Source organism: Schistocerca americana, chromosome 3, assembly GCF_021461395.2.
Source record: "Schistocerca americana isolate TAMUIC-IGC-003095 chromosome 3, iqSchAmer2.1, whole genome shotgun sequence".
NCBI lineage: Eukaryota > Metazoa > Arthropoda > Insecta > Orthoptera > Acrididae > Schistocerca > Schistocerca americana.
The window spans coordinates 260,147,851-260,161,665 of NC_060121.1; the positions used below are offsets into that span (position 1 = coordinate 260,147,851).

At 44.4% G+C, this 13,815-nt stretch overlaps 1 protein-coding gene across 1 annotated transcript in view; it reads right to left on the reverse strand.

Moving 5' to 3' along the window:
* Positions 1-13,815, reverse strand: part of LOC124606008 (proton channel OtopLc-like) — a 136,227-nt gene that overhangs the window by 41,131 nt on the left and 81,281 nt on the right.

The window sequence follows — 13,815 nt, forward strand, 5'->3', positions numbered from 1 at the left end:
AACTGTCAGCGGAATAACAGATATCAGTGATTTGTTAGACGGGGACGAGGAAAGTACAGTCATGGAAATGGAAAGTGTTATATCATGAACGCCGCGACCGACCTCGGCCAAACTTTAACTTCACCAGTAATCAAATGTCTGTTGGGTGTTCTGTCTTAAGTATACGTGTAACGCTGAGATTTTTTTGGACGTACAACGCGCATGGCGTGGGCACAACGTCTGTATCACCCAGTTCACTTCGTAAAAAAAGATGTCAAAATAAAATTAACTGGATAATTTCAACCACAGATTCGAACAGCCTTCAAAGTTCGGAACTCATTGCTAATCATCTGTGACCGGTCGGATTATTACGAGACCTATTCGGAAAGTAACGTCCGATCCGTCACGAAATGAAAGCTACTGTGAAAATGAAAAGTATTTTATTTTCTACTGTTAGCTAAACCTTCCAGATGCTAGCCTACGTAGACGGCGCTCAGACTTAGACATTTGTCATGGCACTGAATCAGTTTTTCAGTACCCTCACCATAGAAGAAAGTGCCTCTTCCCATCGAAAACGCTGCATGAGCATTTGCATTGCCTCTGCAAAGTGCGGCCGACAATTGTCTACATCTACATCTACATCTACATTGATACTCCGCAAGCCACCCAACGGTGTGTGGCGGAGGGCACTTTACGTGCCACTGTCATTACCTCCCTTTCCTGTTCCAGTCGCGTATGGTTCGCGGGAAGAACGACTGTCTGAAAGCCTCCGTGCGCGCTCTAATCTCTCTAATTTTACATTCGTGATCTCCTCGGGAGGTATAAGTAGGGGGAAGCAATATATTCGATACCTCATCCAGAAACGCACCCTCTCGAAACCTGGCGAGCAAGCTACACCGCGATGCAGAGCGCCTCTCTTGCAGAGTCTGCCACTTGAGTTTATTAAACATCTCCGTAACGCTATCACGGTTACCAAATAACCCAGTGACGAAACGCGCCGCCCTTCTTTGGATCTTCTCTATCTCCTCCGTCAGACCGATCTGGTACGGATCCCACACTGATGAGCAATACGCAAGTATAGGTCGAACGAGTGTTTTGTAAGCCACCTCCTTTGTTGATGGACTACATTTTCTAAGCACTCTCCCAATGAATCTCAATCTGCTACCCGCCTTACCAACAATTAATTTTATATGATCATTCCACTTCAAATCGTTCCGTACGCATACTCCCAGATATTTTACAGAAGTAACTGCTATCAGTGTTTGTTCCGCTATCATATAATCATACAATAAAGGATCCTTCTTTCTATGTATTCGCAATACATTACATTTGTCTATGTTAGGGGTCAGTTGCCACTCCCTGCACCAAGTGCCTATCCGCTGCAGATCTTCCTGCATTTCGCTACAATATTCTAATGCTGCAACTTCTCTGTATACTGCAGCATCATCCGCGAAAAGCCGCATGGAACTTCCGACACTATCTACTAAGTCATTTATATATATTGTGAAAAGCAATGGTCCCATAACACTCCCCTGTGGCACGCCAGAGGTTACTTTAACGTCTGTAGACGTCTCTCCATTGATAACAACATGCTGTGTTCTGTTTGCTAAAAACTCTTCAATCCAGCCACACAGCTGGTCTGATATTCCGTAGGCTCTTACTTTGTTTATCAGGCGACAGTGCGGAATTGTATCGAACGCCTTCCGGAAGTCAAGAAAAATAGCATCTACCTGGGAGCCTGTATCTAATATTTTCTGGGTCTCATGAACAAATAAGGCGAGTTGGGTCTCACACGATCGCTGTTTCCGGAATCCATGTTGATTCCTACATAGTAGATTCTGGGTTTCCAGAAATGACATGATACGCCAGCAAAAAACACGTTCCAAATTTCTACAAGAGATCGACGTAAGAGATATAGGTCTATAGTTTTGCGCATCTGCTCGACGACCCTTCTTGAAGACTGGGACTATCTGTGCTCTTTTCCAATCATTTGGAACCCTCCGTTCCTCTAGAGACTTGCGGTACACGGCTGTTAGAAGGGGGGGCAAGTTCTTTCGCGTACTCTGTGTAGAATCGAATTGGTATCCCGTCAGGCCCAGTGGACTTTCCTCTATTGAGTGATTCCAGTTGCTTTTCTATTCCTTGGACACTTATTTCGATGTCAGCCATTTTTTCGTTTGTGCGAGGATTTAGAGAAGGAACTGCAGTGCGGTCTTCCTCTGTGAAACAGCTTTGGAAAAAGGTGTTTAGTATTTCAGCTTTACGCGTGTCATCCTCTGTTTCAATGCTACCATCATCCCGTAGTGTCTGGATATGCTGTTTCGAGCCACTTACTGATTTAACGTAAGACCAGAACTTCCTAGGATTTTCTGTCAAGTCGGTACATAGAATTTCACTTTCGAATTCAATGAACGTTTCACGCATAGCCCTCCTTACGCCAACTTTGACATCGTTTAGCTTCTGTTTGTCTGAGAGGTTTTGGCTGCGTTTAAACTTGGAGTGGAGCTCTCTTTGCTTTCGCAGTAGTTTCCTAACTTTGTTGTTGTACCACGGTGGGTTTTTCCCGTCCCTCACAGTTTTACTCGGCACGTACCTGTCTAAAACGCATTTTACGATTGCCTTGAACTTTTTCCATAAACACTCAACATTGTCAGTGTCGGAACAGAAATTTTCGTTTTGATCTGTTAGGTAGTCTGAAATCTGCCTTCTATTACTCTTGCTAAACAGATAAACCTTCCTCCCTTTTTTTATATTCCTATTAACTTCCATATTCAGGGATGCTGCAACGGCCTTATGATCACTGATTCCCTGTTCTGTACATACAGAGTCGAAAAGTTCGGGTCTGTTTGTTATCAGTAGGTCCAAGATGTTATCTCCACGAGTCGGTTCTCTGTTTAATTGCTCGAGGTAATTTTCGGATAGTGCACTCAGTATAATGTCACTCGATGCTCTGTCCCTACCACCCGTCCTAAACATCTGAGTGTCCCAGTCTATATCTGGTAAATTGAAATCTCCACCTAAGACTATAACATGCTGAGAAAATTTATGTGAAATGTATTCCAAATTTTCTCTCAGTTGTTCTGCCACTAATGCTGCTGAGTCGGGAGGTCGGTAAAAGGAGCCAATTATTAACCTAGTTTGGTTGTTTAGTGTAACCTCCACCCATAATAATTCACAGGAACTATCCACTTCTACTTCACTACAGGATAAACTACTACTAACAGCGACGAACACTCCACCACCGGTTGCATGCAATCTATCCTTTCTAAACACCGTCTGTACCTTTGTAAAAATTTCGGCAGAATTTATCTCTGGCTTAAGCCAGCTTTCTGTACCTATAACGATTTCAGCTTCGGTGCTTTCTATCAGCGCTTGAAGTTCTGGTACTTTACCAACGCAGCTTCGACAGTTGACAATTACAATACCGATTGCTGCTTGGTCCCCGCATGTCCTGACTTTGCCCCGCACCCGTTGAGGCTGTTGCCCTTTCTGTACTTGCCCAAGGCCATCTAACCTAAAAAACCGCCCAGCCCACGCCACACAACCCCTGCTACCCGTGTAGCCGCATGTTGCGTGTAGTGGACTCCTGACCTATCCAGCGGAACCCGAAACCCCACCACCCTATGGCATGTCATGAAGAAGGGAACGCGTAACAGTTGTGTTATGCGGGCTGCATGACATCAGGCGAAATCTGTCACAAGACCCCCATACTTGGTGGGAAACATTATTTTCTATGCATCTTTACGTGCTCACTGTGCGCTCAGAACAATGTGTCGTGATTGACGAGCATATTAGACACACTGCCCAACACATCTGTACAAAGCTTCATCGCCTTTTCACTACGGTTTTCATTTGGCAGCCAATCGGAACTTACTTTCCGAATAGCCATAGTATGCCATTAGAATAATTTTCCCCATCCAGTGTGGCATCTGCATCTCCTTAGTTGACACGACTTGGCGGTGATGGTTGTCCCAGTCGGTATGAGGTGAAACGGGGTCCGTCACTCACGACAGCGCCACCCTGTAACTAGTAGAAAAACACAAACTCCTAGCGTGGTTTGGTCATATTTCAGATATCGTCTTTCGTGTCAATATTTCGATAGAGCAGCGCGTCAGAATGTATAAGCCTCTCTTGCTTCTTCACTGATAAACGCGGCAATTGCACCACTCGATGGCGCGGTTACTCCTCTGACCTGAAATGATGACTACCAATTTTCTTTTGTTGTGAGTCCGCGACTGACTTATAGCTTGATTGAACTGGCTAACTGTAGTTGTTCTTTTTATTATGCCCAGTTAGATAATGGATGTTGAATATTTCATCATTATGCGAGCAGACTTAAGTATTTTCAGTAAGAAAGAAAGCTGTTCCTGCAGATGAAGAATGATAACTACATAATGGCTACTGAATGCGACTAACGCTAGCTAAATTTTTCTGGTGGAGATGGTGTGAGGTGGGGTGGTTGTCGTTGTAACAGTACATACCCCTGAGATCCAAAATTGAGGTCCCTGTGGTCCAAAAACGGTCTGAAGCTCCACATGTAATCATTCAAATATGCTTTTAAAAGGAATGAAACAAGACACGCAACTGACAACTTATTATTAAGTCCGAATTTAGCAAGGGTAGCCCCACCTTCAAAAGTTAACTGTCATGCATGAAACACACAGGTCAGCCACCACACGACACACATTTTAGTTACAGGAAGCACACTTAGAAAAGACGCTATTTATTTGCCTTAACGTGCATTCAATCAAGAAAAATCTTCAACAAGATACCAATGAATTCAAATTTCAACAGACAATTATGTCTAATTCCGATGGTGGTACTACTTTTAGGATCGCGTAATGAATATTGGTCATGGGCAAGCGAAGAGCATATCAGGAAATGCTAACGAAAAGTGAACTCAGAAGAGCAAATACTGTTTACAGATACAAAGTGCATCCTGAAAAACAAACAACTAAGTGCGTTCATTAGTTACCGAAACGATTAATTCCGCAAGGTTAACTAATACCGCACCCCGTGAACTATTCCACAAAAAAGCATTGCTGGTCGAATCTCCGGCTGTGAGTGGCAGTTAACAGTGGACTGGCTCAATCTTCGCGTGTGCGGCCCGTGAGGACGCCGTCAAGTCCGTCACTCGTGGAAGCAGGAGGCAAACTGTCACAACAGAAATTCGAAATTCTATATCAAGTTTGGAAAAGCTCCAAGTGCTCCACCAATGACGATAATAATTCCGAGCACCGTCCAATCTCTAGACAAGTTTTACCGAGATTGCTACCACTGCCTCAACGATATTTCTAGATTTCGACACAGCGCCAGTAAGAGAGAGAGACATTTTGTTTATTTTATGGGCAGGGGCTTGGGCAAAAGCTAACCGTCTTCCTAGCCAAGTTCCAAAGAAGCCGTTGAGACGTTGTGCCCCACGGTTCCAATGGAAAACTTCCAGCTGTCACTTTCTTTAAGTGAAGAAGACATTTCCACGTAGACATCACGGCTTTGCACAGGTGCTTTCAGGCTACCCAGCGCGTTACCTCCCGTGTTAAGATGGTCAGCCGAGAATCAAAGGAAGTGCGAGGGTGGAAGATGCGTCGGCCCTCAAGACCAATTATGACTGTAATGAAGGTTGAATGCCCGAGTCCCTCCATCTTCTCTCTCTGCTAGACTGCTGTGCTAAATACACGGAAAAATACGGATTCTCATAAACCGAAGCGAACGGCTAATCCAGTTCCTAGCTTGACCATAGGCAACACATGGAATTATACATGCATTTTGCAAGTAGTAATACAAATTATGAAGACAACATCTCATTTACCAATTCATTATGTTAACGCACTTGGGGAGTACTATTAGAGCATAGAAATATGACTAAAATATGCAGGTTGGAACTACATGAAAATTAAACCACATTACAATGACAACACGAGATGGCAGGTGGACAGGCACGTGCAGCTTATCGCCATCTTTCGAACTGTCAGAATGATCGAATTATTGGCATGAAGGACAGGGCAGCGGCATACTGGCAGATCGCACTGACAGTCGGCTGTAGTGCAGTGACTGCAGAATTGGCGGCTATGAGATGGACTCGGGGCTGAAAAGAATGTGGCGGGAAGAGAAGGTGCGAATACTTCCAGAAGAACGACACCACAAAAAGGTGTTTGACTGACTCCGACTGACAGACATGAGACAGCAGTTGGAGTCCAAGCAGAGATTACAGACAGAGCAGGCACAGTGTCATAATGTAAAAGAACTTGAGAAAAAACTTTCAAAAGCTTGTTATGCTCTGCGTGTGTTAAATAAAAGTGCAAGCAAGTCAACAGTTATTCAGGCGTATTATGCATACTTTCCTGCACTACTTCGATATGGGCTAATCTTCTGGGGAAATTCAGCCACCAGCATAAAGATCTTTAGGGTGCAGAAAAGAGCAATCAGGGCTATCTGCAACCTAAGGAAACTGGAAATATGTAAACCACATTTCATCCAGATGAAAATAATGAGCCTAACGAGCCTTTAAATATATGACTGTATCCTGTTCGCAAATGAGTAACTTTTAAACCAAACTAGACATCTTCAACAAAATAAGCACATACACAGTCACAACACAAGAAACACAAATAATATCCACATGTCACAGTGTAGAACAGCACTGTACCAAAAAAGTGTATCACAGATAACAGTTCAGCTATATAACAGCTTACCCAGTGATTTAAAATAGCAGCAACGTAAAAATTTTTTTAAACGTAATCTTAAGTCATTTCTAGTGGAAAAAAGTTTTAACTCTGTAAAAGAATAGCCTTTTAAACAATGATTATATAATAATGGTTAAATTCAAATTGCTATATTTGTCACTTCAAATTTATGATTGTTATCTGTAATTAATTTTGTCATGCTCTCTCTCTCTCTCTCTCTCTCTCTCTGTGTGTGTGTGTGTTTGTTTCTGCTCCTTTCGCAATTTTGACTTGTCCTATATTAAACGTACTGTTTAAGTATGTAATGAATCAAATGGACCAATAAATGAATGAATGAATGAACTTTAGGGAGTTGGACTGAGATATCAAGTTGCTGCCGAAATTATATTACAAAGAACAGCGAGTTACAAAGAGTATAGCTGCGGTCCAGTTTCTTTCTTTTAAATTTGTTGTTATTTCTTTATTTTGGCTTTGTGTTACAAGTACCATAGAGGCAACAATGGTTATAAAGAGCCACAGAAACATAATTACAAAAAAGCAAAAGATCACAAAATTACGAAGATAGCATACAAACACAGCAACGCAATTACGCAAACACCAGACAGCCAGTTGCGGTACAGTTGGACATTCAGTAGTACCAGGGGAGTGCGATAAGTAATGCAACACATTCTGTTTTCTCGGACAAAAATTCGGAATTTGTTGTGGGACATCTTGGCATATTCTCACTTCAGCCCCTATAGTTCCACAAAGTTCGAATTGGTGGCGGCACTACGCGTAGCCTTCAAAATGTTGTCTGTAACGGAGGTGCATTACAATCGGAGAGCTGATACGAAGTTTTCTTTGCCGGAAAACCAGGGCGTCGTAGATATTCATACAAGCTTGTAGAATGCCTACGGAGACCTGGAAGTGAACAAAAGCATGGTGAGTTGTTGGGCGAGGCGTCTGTCACCATCGCAACAGGGTTGCGCAAACCTATCCGATTTCCCGCGTGCCAGCCGGCCGCACGCAGCTGTGATTTCTGGAATGTTCGAAAGTGGGCGTTACGGCGTAAAGCCAAGCGCTGGCGCACCAGTCGGGAACGACAGAGCAGACTGCACTGTAGTTCCTTCTGTAGATTGTCGCACAAATGACAAAATGGTAGATATCGAAATAGACGACAGAGGGATAGAGAAACAATTAAAATCGCTCTAAAGAGGATAGGCCGCTGGACCTGATGGGGTACCAGTTCGATTTTACACAGAGTTCTCGAAGGAACTTGCCCCCCTTCTTGCAGCGGTGTACCGTAGGTCTCTAGAAGAGCGTAGCGTTCCAAATGATTGGAAAAGGGAACAGGTCTTCCCCGTTTTCAAGAAGGGACGTCGAACAGACGTGCAGATCTATAGACCTATACCTCTATCGTCGATCAGTTGTAGAATTTTGGAACACGTATTATGTTCGATTATAATGACTTTTCTGTACGAATCAGCATGGGTTTCGAAAAAGACGATCGTGTGAAACCCAGCTTGCGCTATTCGTTCACGAGACTCAGAGGGCCATAGACACGGGTTCCCAGGTAGATGCCGTGTTTCTTGACTTCCTCAAGGCGTTCGATACAGTTCCCCACAGTCGTTTAATGAACAAAGTAAGAGCATATGGACTGTCAGACCAATCGTGTGATTGGATTGACGACTTCCTAGATAACAGAACGCAGCATGTCATTCTCAATGGAGAGAAGTCTTCCGAAGTAGGAGTGACTTCAGATGTGCCGCAGGGGAGTGTTGTAGGACCGTTGCTATTCACAACATACATTAATGACCTTGTGGATGACATCGGAAGTTCACTGAGGCTTTCTGCGGATGATGCTGTAGTATATCGAGAGGTTGTAACAATGGAAAATTGTACTGAAATGCAGGAGGATCTGCAGCGAACTGACGCATGGTGCAGGGAATGGCAATTGAATCACAATGTAGACAAGTGTAATGTGCTGCGAATACATAGAAAGAAAGATCGCTTATCATTTAGCTACAATATAGCTGGTCAGCAACTGGAAGCAGTTAATTCCATAAATTATCTGGGAGTACGCATTAGGAGTGATTTAAAATGGAATGATCATATGAAGTTGATCGTCGGTAAAGCAGATGCCAGACTGAGATTCATTGGAAGAATCCTAAGGAAATGCAATCCGAAAACAAAGGAAGTAGGTTACAGTACGCTTGTTCGCCCACTGCTTGAATGCTGCTCAGCAGTGTGGGATCCGTACCAGATAGGGTTGATAGAAGAGATGGAGCAGCTCGCTTTGTTACAGGATCATTTAGTAATCGCGAAAGCGTTACGGAGATGATAGATAAACTCCAGTGGAAGACTCTGCAGGAGAGACGCTCTGTAGCTCGGTACGGGCTTTTGTTGAAGTTTCGAGAACTTACCTTCACCGAGGAGTCAAGTAGTATATTGCTCCCTCCTACGTATATCTCGCGAAGAGACTATGAGGCTAAAATCAGAGAGATTAGAGCCCACACAGAGCCATACCGACAATCCTTCTTTCCACGAACAATACGAGACTGGAATAGAAGGGAGAACCGATGAAGGTACTCAAGAAACCCTCCGCCACACACCGTCAGGTGGCTTGCGGAGTATGGATGTAGATGTAGATGCAGAGGGCTGTGAGAAGACTTCAGCCAATTGCAATCTGACCGACCCCTCTCGAGGACGAAAACGCGACAGCATCGGCCCCTATGCGAAGTAAACATAAGCGCCGTGCCGACTGGTGGCGGCCCAGTTCTACAGCAGCTTCAAGTCTACCAACATGGATAGAAGCGCCAACTCTAATGAGGGATTTCTTATTATGTCTGTCGCCCTGTGTTTGCGACACATCTGTGTAACACAAAATTAAGTATTGTATTTTTTCATTTTGTAATAAAACTCGTCAATACAATCTGTCTGAATGTTGTCTAGCTATCCGAGAAAGCAGATTTGCTAGATAACCCAATTTCAAGACTAGGCTAGGTTTAACAGTGGGGACACTCTCATTCAGGGTGATCGATGGATCAGAAGTAAACAGCTCGCTTCACGACTGGACGTCTCTGAATGTAGAGCTAGCTCAGTCCGCCACCAGTTGGAGTGCTCGAAGGTGTGCGCCCACTGGGTTCCTCGCTGCCTAACAGAAGTCCATAAAGAGGAATGAAGGACCATCTGTGCGGAATTGCTTGCATGTTACGAGGCTGACCATTAGAATTCTTTTGTCCTCAATCGTAATAGTAGATGAAACAGGGGTTCATCACTTCGAGCTGTAAACAAAACGGCAAACCCATGGAGTGGCGTCACACCACTTCTCCAGCGAGGAAAAAGTTCAAAGCCGCACCCTCAGCCAGGAAAGTCTTGGAGACGGCCTCCTGGGCCTCTGAAGGGGTTATGCTATTTCATGTCCTCCCTTGTGGTGCAACGATCAACTCTGGTATCTTGTGGCACCCTCAGGAAACTGAAGACACAACTTCAGCTTGCTCGTCGCCACACATATACAAACGAACATCCCATTCTCCATGAAAACGCAAGGCCACACACAAGCCTACACACCCGAGAGCAACTCAGGACACCACAGTAGACAGTTCTCCCTCACCCACTATACAGCCCAGATCTCGTACCTTATGACTTCCATGTGCTTGGTCCAGTGCACACCGTGGGAAGCAAGAGGTGGATGATGGGGAGATTAATGACGCAACAAGACCTTGGCTCCGACGTCGTCCAGTAAAGCGACACGATGAGAGCATACGGGACCTCCCTGTAACGTGCGTGAGGCCGACGCATTGAAAACCAGAGTTTTGTAGCCAAAACATCAGCGAATAATATGGTGTATTAGAAACAAGTACGAAACCAACATAATTTTTAAAAAAGGATTGTATTACTTACTGAACGCCACTGGTATTTCACTACTGGCAATTAAAATTGCTACACCGCGAAGATGGCGTGCTACAGATGAGAAATTTAACCGACAGGAAAAAGATGCTGTGATATGCAAATGATTAGCTTTTCAGATCATTCACACAAGGTTGGCGCCGGTGGCGACACCTAAAACGTGCTGACATGAGGAATGTTTCCAACCGATTTCTCATACACAGACAGCAGTTGGCCGGCGTTGCCTGGTGAAACGTTGTTGTGATGCCTCGTGTACGGAGGAGAAATGCGTACCATCACGTTTCCGACTTTGATAAAGGTCGGATTGTAGCCTATCTCGATTGCGGTTTATCGTATCGCGACATTGGTGCTCGCGTTGGTCGAGATCCAATGACAGTTAGCAGAACATGAAATCAGTGGGTTCAGGAGGGTAATACGGAACGCCGTGCTGGATCCCAACGGCCTCGTATCACTAGCAGGTATCTTATCCGCATGTCTGTAACGGATCATGCAGCCACGTCTAAATCCCTGAGTTAACAGATGGGGACGTTTGCAAGACAACAACCATCTGCACGAACAGTTCGAAGACGTTTGCATCAGCATGGACTATCAACTCGGAGACCGTGGCTGCGGTTACACTTGACGCTGGATCACAGACAGGAGCGCCTGCGATGCTATACTCAACGACGAACCTGGGTGCACGAATGGCAAAACGTCATTTTTTCGGATGAATCCAGGTTCTGTTTACGGCATCACGATGGTCGCATCAGTGTTTTGTGACATCACGGTGAACGCACATTGGAAGTGTGTATTCGTCATCGCCATACTGGCGTAACACCCGGCGTGATGGTATGGGGTGCCATTGTTTACACGTCTCGGTTACCTCTTGTTCACATTGACGGCACTTTGAACAGTGAACGTTACATTTCAGATGTATTACGACCCGAGGCTCTACCCTTCATTCGATCCCTGCGACGCCCTACATTTCAGCACGATAATGCACGACCGCATGTTGCAGTTCCTGTATGGGCCTTTCTGGATATAGATAATGTTCGACTGCTGCCCTGTCCAGCACATTCTTCGATCTGTCACTAACTGAAAACGTCTGGTCAATGGTGGCCGAGCAACTGGCTCGTCACAATACGCCAGACACTACTCTTGATGAACTGTGGTATCGTGTTGAAGCTGCATGGACAGCTGTACCTGTACACGCCATCCAAGCTCTGTTTGACTCAATTCCCAGGCGTATAAAGGCCGTTATTACGGGCAGAGGTGGTTGTTCTGGGTACTGATTTCTCAGGATCTATGCACCAAAAATTGCGTGAAAATGTAGTCACATATCAATTCTAGTTTAATATATCTGTCCAATGAATACCCGTTTAGCATCTGCATTTCTTCTTGGCGTAGCAGTTTTAATGGCCAGTAGTGTATGTGGCGCTTTGCGCTTAGTCTGTTAGTGGCAGCAAAATCCACTACAACGTGTCTGTGTACGACGTGATAATAGCAATCCGAGACTTCCGAGACCCATACTTGTCCAAGACTTACAGTACTGATGTACGGAATTATTGAGCATGACAACAGGATTGATATGGTTATTGTTGAAGGGAGGATGAAATCTTGCCAACATGTGACAAGAATGGTAAACCGTGTTGTCATAATCTTTGTGAGCAGGGTACAAATTCCGTATTCCAGCAGGATAACACAAGGCACTGCAGAACACACCGCAAACGCCTTGAGCAACGAATGGAGCCTTGACTGGATTGCTTGGTTCCCTGATTATTCACCTATAGAGCATGTGTGGGATGTGATGGGAAGACGTACACTTCCATACGAACCTCCACCCAACAATCTTTGTGTACTGACAAAGCATATGTTTAAGGCATGGAAAGAAATTTCACACCATGGCACTGGCGTCCGGAAGGGTAGTAGGGGGTGTGGGGGTACAAGAGGGGGCACTGGTCCCTCTTGGAATCTTATTCACTGCAGAATTCTCACAAATTTCCAACTCTGATTGTCGATGACTCTATTAAACTGCATATTTAACATCGCCGAACGCGATGTAAAGTACTGTGACTGTAATAATGTCTACCTGTCTTCGGATTTTTTGATTTTCATGTCGTTCAGGAATTGGGCTGACTCCTTGGTGCGGTAGCAGTTTCGGGGCCATTGTGCAGTCAACGTGGATGCGAACCTGAGAACTTTCCACACCGTCCCTCACAAGCGTCTTCTAAGCAAACTGAGTTCCCATGAAATATCCCCTCAGTTGTGCGACTCGATTCGTGATTTCCTGTCAGAAAGGTCACATTTGGTAGTAATAGACGGAAAGTCATCGAGTAAAACAGAAGTAATATCCGGCGTTCCCCAAGGAAGTATTATAGGTCCTCTATTGTTCCTGATCTATATTAACGACATAGGAGACACTCTGAGTAGCCGTCTTAGGTTAGTTGCAGGTGATGCTGCCATTTACCGTCTTGTAAAGTCACCAGATGACCAAAACAAATTGCAAAATGATTTTGGTAAGATATCTGTGTGGTGCGAAAAGTGGCAAATGACCCTGAATAAAGAAAAGTGTGAAGTTATTCACATGAGTACCAAAAGAAATCCGCTAAATTTCGATTACGCGATAAGTCACACAAATCTGAAGGCTAATTCAACTAAATACTCAGGAATTACAATTACAAATAGCCTAAGTTGGAACGATCACATAGATAATGTTGTGGGTACAGCAAACCAAAGACTGCGATTCATTGGCGGAACATTAAGAAGGTGCATCAGATCTACTAAAGTACTGCTTAAAGTACACTTGTCTACCCTATTCTGGAGTGTTACTGTGCGGTGTGGGATCCATATCAGGTAAGACTGACGGATGATATTGAAAAAGTTCCAAGAAGGGCGGCTCGTTTTGTTTTATCACGAGATAGGGGAGATAGGGCCATAGACATGATACGTGAACTGGAGTGGCAATCATTAAAACAAAGGCGTTCTTCGTTGCGACGGGATCTTCCCATGAAATTTAAATGACCAGTTTTCTCCTCCGATTGCGAAAACATTCTGTTAGAACCCACCTACATAGGAAAAAATCATCATCACGATAAAGTAAGAGAAATCAGGGCTCGCACAGGAAAATTTAAGTGCTCGAATTTCCCGCGCGCCGTTCGAGAGTGAAACAACGGTAGAGAGACAGTTTGAAGGTGGTTCATTGAACCCTCTGCCAGGCACTTAATTGTGAATAGCAGAGTAATAACGTAGATGTAGATGATGAAACAGTCGTGAAATAATTTTATTC